This window comes from Sapajus apella, unplaced genomic scaffold, assembly GCF_009761245.1.
Source record: "Sapajus apella isolate SASKATOON/1434 unplaced genomic scaffold, GSC_monkey_1.0 scaffold121, whole genome shotgun sequence".
NCBI classification, from domain to species: Eukaryota; Metazoa; Chordata; class Mammalia; order Primates; family Cebidae; genus Sapajus; species Sapajus apella.
The window spans coordinates 3,486,085-3,494,463 of record NW_022437061.1 but is presented as its reverse complement, the minus strand read 5'-3'; the positions used below and the strand labels follow the sequence as shown (position 1 = coordinate 3,494,463).

Sequence of the window (8,379 nt, the reverse complement as noted above, 5' to 3'; positions counted from 1 at the left end):
GTACCTGGGCCCTTGTCTGGTGCCCAGGAAGAATCAGGTTACACACAGACTTGAAGAGTGGTGAATGTGGGGGTGTTATTGAGTGCTGGCTCTCAGTGGGGTGGATGGGGAGCCGGAAAGGGGATGGAGTGGGGAGATGATCCCTTGGACTTCAGCAGTCCAAGACAAACTCCTCTCCAACTGTCCCCAGCCAGATTCCTTTAGATGTTCAGATGCCCCTTCTCTTCTCACCTTCTCAGCTGTGCTGTTCTGCTCTTTGGCTCTTCCACGCATCTCCTCATGGACCCAGGGTTCGGGGTTTATATAGGTACAGGAAGTGGGGTGTGGTGGACCAAGATGCAACATTTGGGCACAAAAACAGTAATGCCTGTTCCCATTTAGTGCCTCGGGTTTCCAGGCTTGAGGGTGGGGCTTTTGCCAGGGAACTGCACAGTATTTCCCTGTCTCCTGTTCATATCAGGAAGATTGCTTGGGTCTATGAGTTTGAGACCAGCTTGGGCAACATAGTGAGACCTCTGCCTCTACAAAAAATAAAAATACTAGCTGAGAGTGGTGACGTATGCCTGTAGTCCCAACTGCTTAAGAGGCAGAGGTGAAAGGATCACTTGAGCCTGGGAGGTTGAGGCTGCAGTGAGCTGTGGTCATGCCACTGCATTCCACCCTGGGTGACAGCGTGAGATCCTGTTCCAAAAACAGAAGAAAAAAATCTGTCAGGGGGTAGATTTCATGTTGTGTTCTTAACACAATAAAATAAATTTTAAAAGAAGAATCAATGATTTTTTTAATTAAAAAGTTAAATTTTATTTATTCATTATTATTATTTTTTGAGACATTAGAGTCTCACTGAGATGCCCAAGCTAGAGTGCAGTGGCATGTTCTCAGCTCACTGCAAACTCCGTCTCCCCAGTAGCTAGGACTACAGGCACACACCACCATGCCCTGCTAACTTTTTGTAGAGATGGGGTTTCACCATGTTGGCCTGGCTGGTCTTGAACTCCTGGCATCAAATGATCTGCCCACCTTGGCCTTTCAAAGTGCTGAGATTATAGGCATGAGCCGCCTCGCCTGGCCAAAAAAAAAAAAGAAATTAATTAATTAAAAAAAATTTTGGCTGGGCACAGCAGCTCACACCTGTAATCCCAGCACTTTGGGAGGCAGAGACAGGCAGATTGCAAGAGCTCAAGAGTTCGAGACCAGCCTAGGCAACACAGTAAAACCCCATCTCTACAAAAAATACAAAAATTAGCTGAGTGTGGTGGCACATGCCTATGGTCCCAGCTACCTGGGAGGCTGAGGCAAGAGGATTGCCTGAGTTCGGGAAGGTCAAGGCGGCAGTGAGCTGTGATTGTGCCACTGCACACCAACCTGGGCAACAGACTGAGCCCCTTTCTCAAAAGAAAGAAAAAAATTTTAATTAAAATGGCTTGGCCTACAGACCTTACATGGGAGATGAAGAGATAATTTTCAAAATACTCTGTTTTTAAAAAGTACACAATTGGGCTGGGTGCAGTGGCTCATGCCTGTAATCCCAGCACTATGGGAGGCAGGCAGATCACTTGAGGTCGGGAGTTCGAGACCAGCATGGACAACATAGTGAAACCCTGTCTCTAATAAAAATATAAAAATTGGCTGGGGGTGGTGGTGGGTGCCTATAATCCCAGCTAGTCGGGAGGCTGAGGCAGGAGAATTGTTTGAGCCTGGAAGGCAAAGTTTGCAGTGTGCCGAGACCATTCCACGGCACTCCAGCCTGGGCAACGGAGCGAGACTCCATATCATATACACACAAAAAAAGTACACAAGTGGCAGGGTGCAGGGGGTCACGCCTGTAATCCCAGCACTTTGGGAGGCCAAGGTAGGCAGATCACCTGAGGTCAGGAGTTTGAGACCAGCCTGACCAATATGGATAAACCATGTCTCTACTAAAAATACAAAATTAGCCAGTTGTGGTGGCACATGCCTGTAATCCCAGCTACTCGGGATGCTGAGGCAGGAGAATTGCTTGAACCTGGGAGTCAGAGGTTACAGTGAGCTGAGATCACGCCATTGCACTTCATCCTGGGCAATAGAGCGAGACTCCATCTTGAAGAAAAAAAAAAGTACACAAGTAACAGATTTTTACTATAAAAATAAATCAAGCAGTGCATAGTGTGACCTGCCTCTCTTCTCTCCTTGTAGATGACACTCTACCCATGAGTACCCCTAGCAATAACTGCTGTCTGTACTCATTATGACTTTTAAAAATGCATAAATGTTTTAAAATGTAGATTCTATTTTTATTCAGGTATGATGAAGCCAACAGATCAGGGGACGATAGCCATTTAAAAGATCGTTTGTTACTCTTCGTTCCCAAGAGGAGGGGTCACACTGCACAGCCTCGGGAGAGAACCCGAGGTTGGTCACAGGCAGAAGACAGGGGAAGGGAGGTTTTCGAGGAAGGAATGGGTGAGGCAGGGTAAGATGGCTAAGCAGGTGAAGGACTAGCCAGCTGGAATAATGTCAGCTGACTCTCCTGAGTGTGGACTGCCCCGAGTTGTCTGATACATGACCTCAGGGTGATTAGGGTAGGGAGATAGTGGTCTTGAGTGTAAAAGTTCAAAAAGGGAGGGATTCAGTGGTACGGCTCTAGATTGGTTAGTTTGCATATCTGGGAATCAGCTAGTCCTGGGAGGGGTAGTCCCTCCCTGGTCAGCAAGGCCCCAAAATGTTGAAGCAGCAATACGGAAACTAAAAATGTGGGTAATGCCACATAAAAAAAAAATTATCTTAGGTTTTTTTTCAATTTTTCCTGATCACAAATTATATGATAATGAGAATCCTTATATAGATTTTTTTTGCATGGGTGTATAATTCTGTATGATACTTAAAAGTATAATTTCTGGATGAAAGGGTTTACATATTTTTAATATGTAATTTAATAAATTACAATTAAAATTTAATTTAATTCCAAAAAAGTGAAACATTTTAATGATCCCACCAATAGTGTATGGAGAGGGTCCCTTTTCTTATACTCTCAGTAATAGTAATACAGGATTTTATCAGTTTTTTAGTCTATTTGGAGAAAGAATGTTAGCAGTCAACCACTAGCAAAAAGTAAGCTAATGTGGAAATGTTAATATCAGATAAAAGAGAATCCAGTGCAAAAAGAATTTTAAAAGGCAGAGTGATGTTTAATTTTTTTTTTTTTTTTTTTGAGACAGTCCCGCCTGTCACCCAGGCTGGAGTGCAATGATGAAGTCAAAACTCACCGCAACCTCCACCTCCCAAGTTCAAGTCATTCTCCTGCCTCAGCCTCCTGAGTAGCTGGGATAACAGGTGCCTGCCACCATGCAGGGCTAATTTTTGATTTTTAGTAGAGACAGGGTTTCACCATGTTGGCCAGGCTGGTCTCGAACACCTGACCTCATGATCTATCCGCCTCAGCCTCCCAAAGTGCTGGGATTACAAGTGTGAGCCACCACACGTGGCCCGATATTTAATTTTTATGTCACCATCTACCAAGACAGTTAAATGACAATAAGCCTTCATGTATAATTACATAGTTGTCAATGGCAATTTCACGTGGTTTAAATTTAATATCTGATTATATAGCTTCAAAACATATAATGCAAAGACTCAAATACAAGGAGAAATTGCTAAATTTGTACTTGTCATAGAAATCTTCAAAATACCTCTTTCAAAGATGGGCAGATTAGGAAGAACAAGTAAAGAGGATTTGAGTTAACATAATTAACACATTTAGGCCGGGTGTGGAGGCTCACACCTGTAATCTCAGCACTTTGGGAGGCTGAGGGGGGAGGATCATGAGGCCAGGAGTTTGAGACAAGCCTGGCCGACATGGAGAAACCACGTCTCTACTAAAAATATAAAAATTAGCCTGGCATGTTGGTGGGGTGCCTGTAACGCCAGCTACTTGGGAGGCTGAGGTCTGAGAATTGCTTCAACCGGGGTGGCAGAGGTTACAGTGAGCTGAGATTGTGCCGCTGCACTCTAGTCTGGGCGAGAGAGTGAGACTGTCTCAAAATAATGATAATAATAATAATTAACAAACTTGACCTACTGGATAAAGATACGTAAACAGAGTATCACTTTCTTTGTGAGTTTTCATGATGTATTTATTACCTACAAGAACACACACACAAGCATCTTATAGTAACTGCAAAAGTAAGTTGTCCAAGAACAGTGACTAACTGCAGTTCAGGTTATATCCCAAGGAAAGTGTCCATAGAAAGGGTGGGATATTTCTTTTATTTTTATTTTTATTGTACTTTAGGTTCTGGGGTACACATGCAGATCATGCAGGATTGTTGCATAGGTATACACATGGCAATGTGGTGTGCTGCCTCCATCCCCCTGTCACCTACATCTGGCATTTCTCCCCATGTTATCCCTCCCCAACCTCCCCACCCACCCCCACTGTTCCTCCCTTGGCCCCCAACAACAGACCCCAGTATGCGATGCTCCCCTCCCTGTGTCCATGTGTTCTCATTGTTCAACACCTGCCTATGAGTGAGAACATGCGGTGTTTGACTTTCTGTTCTTGTGTAAGTTTGCTGAGAATGATGGTTCCATCCACGTCCCTAGAAAGGACACGAACTCATCGTTTTTTATGTCTGCATAGTATTCCATGTACATGTACCACATTTTCCTTGTCCAGTCTATTGTTGATAGGCATTTGGGTTGGTTCCAAGTCTTTGCTATTGTAAACAGTGACACAATGAACATATGTGTGCATGCGTCTTTATAATAGAATGATTTATAATCCTTTGGGTATATACTCAGCAATGCGATTGCTGGATCAAATGGAATTTCCATTTCTAGGTCCTTGAAGAATTGCCACACTGTCTCCCACAATGGTTGAACTAGTTTACACTCCCACCAACAGCGTAAAAGTGTTCCTATTTCTCCATATCCTCTCCGGTATCTGTTGTCTCCAGATTTTTTAATGATCGCCGCTCTAATTGGCGTGAGGTGGTATCTCAATGTGGTTTTGATTTGCATTTCTCTAATAATCAGTGATGATGACCATTTTTTCATATGTTTGTTGGCCACAGCAAAGAATACCTCCTGTGAGGCTTCTGCTGAGGACCTCCTTGGACTCCAGAGCCCCCAGGCCCCTGTGTCTTGTCAGCACTCTGCTATTTCGGGGCTAAGGAGCTCAGGCTTCTCAGATGTGGCTTGGGAAACATAGCCTTCTAATCCAGGAGAGTAAGAAGATTTAGGACTGACGTGGGTGCAGTTAGAGAAACCCCATCTCCTTGGGTATATGGGAGACACCCCAACTATGCAATCTCCTCCTTCAAATCCTCCTTGGGGGCCTGATCTGACTGACGTCAGGGGGTGCCTACTGCTTCGAGGCAGGAAGCCTGAACTTTCCTCTCTGTCACTGTGAATGCTTGGCCAGGGCTGTGGATGTCCTCATTGCTTTTCAGGGAGAAGACAAGCCAGACTAGAGCGGCACCTTCTTTATTGACTCTGTAGGTCTGGAACAAATCAGATCAGCTTGAGGTCCCTCAGCCAACTCTGAAGACAGGGTGGAGATCTCACCTGCATGTTAGAGACTTCTGCCTTGTTGTATCTCAATGTAAATTAAAAACCCAGCAAAGAAGGTAAGAACTTTCTTTCTAGCCTAAAGTAGAAATAAGTGAGACCAGGAGGGCGATAAACTTACATTTTTACCTAGGAAATAAATACAGAATTGTTTTGGTGACAAAGGTCAGAGACAGCTCTTCTGCTATCAACTCATCCAGATGGGGTCTTTGCTAACTGTGTGATGAGATCTTCAAGTGTTGGGTGACCATTCTGCCCTTGATTTCTTGGGCTTACTTAGTGGACAGATAAACTTATTTTTTAAGAGTCAGAGCCTCACTATGTTGCCCGGGCTGGAGTGCAGTGTCTGTTCATAAGTGCAACCACAGCACACTATAGCCTCGGTCTCCTGGCTCAGGCAATCCCCTCAACCTCCTGAATACCTGGGACCAAAGGCATGCTGCTGCACCATGCCCAGCTAATTTTTTTTTCATGATAATATAAGGCATTGATGATTCTAATTAAATTCTAGAAGGAGAAGGGGGTCACACCTACATTGGGTAGATGTGATCACCTGGAGAGATGGTTCAGCTTGGGAAATCACCGGGGGAGAAGACAGCTGATCATTATTACCAAAGGTGCTGATTCAACAGACTGAGGCTCCCTCAAGCTCATTTTCCATGGCTGACCTTATGAAGTTTTCAGGTTTTTAGTTTTTCCCTTGAGAATTATTCTACTTCCCCTTTGTATTCATTTTTTCTTTGTTTCTTTCTTTCTTTTTTTTTTTTTTTTTTTTTTTTCTTTTTTTTGAGATAGAATCTGTCCCTGTCACCCAGACTGGAGTACGGTGGTATGATCTAGGCTCACTACAACTTCCACCTCCCCCATTCAAGCGATTCTCCTGCCTCAGCCTCCCAAGTAGCTGGGACTACAGGCACACACCACCACACCCAGCTAATTTTTGTATTTTTAGTAGAGACGGGGTTTCATCATGTTGGCCAGGCTGGTCTCGAACTCCTGAACTCAGGCGATCCACCAGCATTGGCCTCCCAAAGTGCTGGGATTATAGGCATGAGCCACTGCACCCGGCCATTTTTCTTAGTGATTTCTAAAATGTTCTCTGCTTGTCCGTAGATGACTTCATCTTCTCTTAAACAGCCATATGTGATACCTACTTAGAGCCATTTTCTAATTTTTCTGATATGTAAAAATTTTAGAAAAATATCATTTATTGATTTTTAATTATAAAAGCTATAATAGAAGTATATAAGTTAAAAATGGAACTCTCTCACCCAACCTCATTCTCCAGAGGTAATTACTGTTAATAGCTTGGTGTATAGTGTCTTATTTTGTATACCTTATTGACTTTTTTTATACAGATGATATCACATTAGGCATACTCTTCTGCAGTTTGCTTTTCTTCATTTAACAATGTATCTTAGGGCTGTTTACATATCGACTGGCCTTGTTCTTTGTCATGGTGGAATACAATTCCATTGTTTTTAAAGCATCGTGATGTATTTTTTTGGTTCTTTACTGATAATTACTTAAGATGCTTTTTGTAGTCCCAGCTACTCGGGAGGCTAAGGTAGGAGAATTGCTTGAACCTGGGAGGTGGAGGTTGCAGTGAGCTGAGATTGCGCCACTGCACTCTAGCCTGGCACCTGGTGACGAAGTGAGACTCTGTCTCCAAAAAAATAAATAAATAAAATAAAAATTAAAAAATTTAAAAAAAAAGATGCTTTTTATTTGGGGAGGAGAAGGACTTTAAGACATCTTCAAGGATGTCATTTAAGAAAATTCCTTATCTATGTTTTTCATGACAATGACAAATGTTTTCAAAGTATTACTCATATATAACTTCACCCTCCTAACAACCCTGTAATGAAGTTACCATTATCTATAAATAACAGGGAAACAGATGAGGCCATGGAGCCCCAAGGCAGGGATCACATGCGCCTTTGCTGTTATAATGATAGCTGGGCACCCCTTTCCCCCTTCCACATGATGTAGGAAAACATATCCTTTTTGTCCTTGGTGACAAAAGGTCACCAAGAGTTAGTTACAACTACCTGATGGAGACTTCATTTCTTTCATCTCTTGTGGTTGTTCCAAATAGTTTATTGGCCTGCAATAGATATCGACTTCCTTACTCTAGAGCAATGCTATATTTTTATCTCCAATAAATTTTTTGTAGGTCATCTTGTTCTGCCACCATTTTTGAACTTATAAATTCATGAGAAAAAAGGTGCCTAAGGGCAAAAGAGGATTTATTTAATAGCAATCTCTGACCCAGCAACAATCAGTACACATCCCGCTGATTTGTGCAGCATTGAAATAGTATGTCTTTTATTGCCTCCAAGACACGTTTTTGATTGTTGATATTTTAAAATAAATACTATATCAGATTCAGTCCATCAATATATATTGAGGTTTTATTGTATATGAAGCACTTTAAATATATTATTTATGACCTTTGAAGATATACAGATGAGAAAACTGAGTCTCTGAGAGTTTAAGTGCCCAAGATTGAGTGAGAGGTTGAGCAAAAATTCTCACCCACATCAGACACTCTTCAGTACACAAACTTGGCTATGCAGGCAAGTTACCAATGTATCAAACCAACTTGTGAGTTATTGACATACTCATTCATTGCTGGAGTCCTTTCTAGTTCTAAAACTGTGCAAATATTGAGGAGGAATTTTGTTGGTTTAGACATGATAGCTTCTCACTTTACCCCAAATTCAGATTTTGGTTTCATGACATCTCATAGAACTGGGAACCATTTTGCACACAAAAAGAGATCAGTCTTTTTTTTTTTTTTTTTTTTTTTTTTTTGAGACGGAGTTTCGC

The 8,379-nt window shown here is 42.3% G+C and overlaps 1 protein-coding gene across 1 annotated transcript in view; it reads left to right on the top strand.

The window, feature by feature from the left end:
- Positions 1-4,978: 4,978 nt before the first annotated feature.
- Positions 4,979-8,379, top strand: part of PPEF2 (protein phosphatase with EF-hand domain 2) — a 41,457-nt gene continuing 38,056 nt past the window's right edge. The window contains exon 1 of the mRNA XM_032261046.1: positions 4,979-5,606. The gene's annotated coding sequence lies outside the window, so the exon portion shown is untranslated. The remainder of the gene's footprint in view (positions 5,607-8,379) is intronic.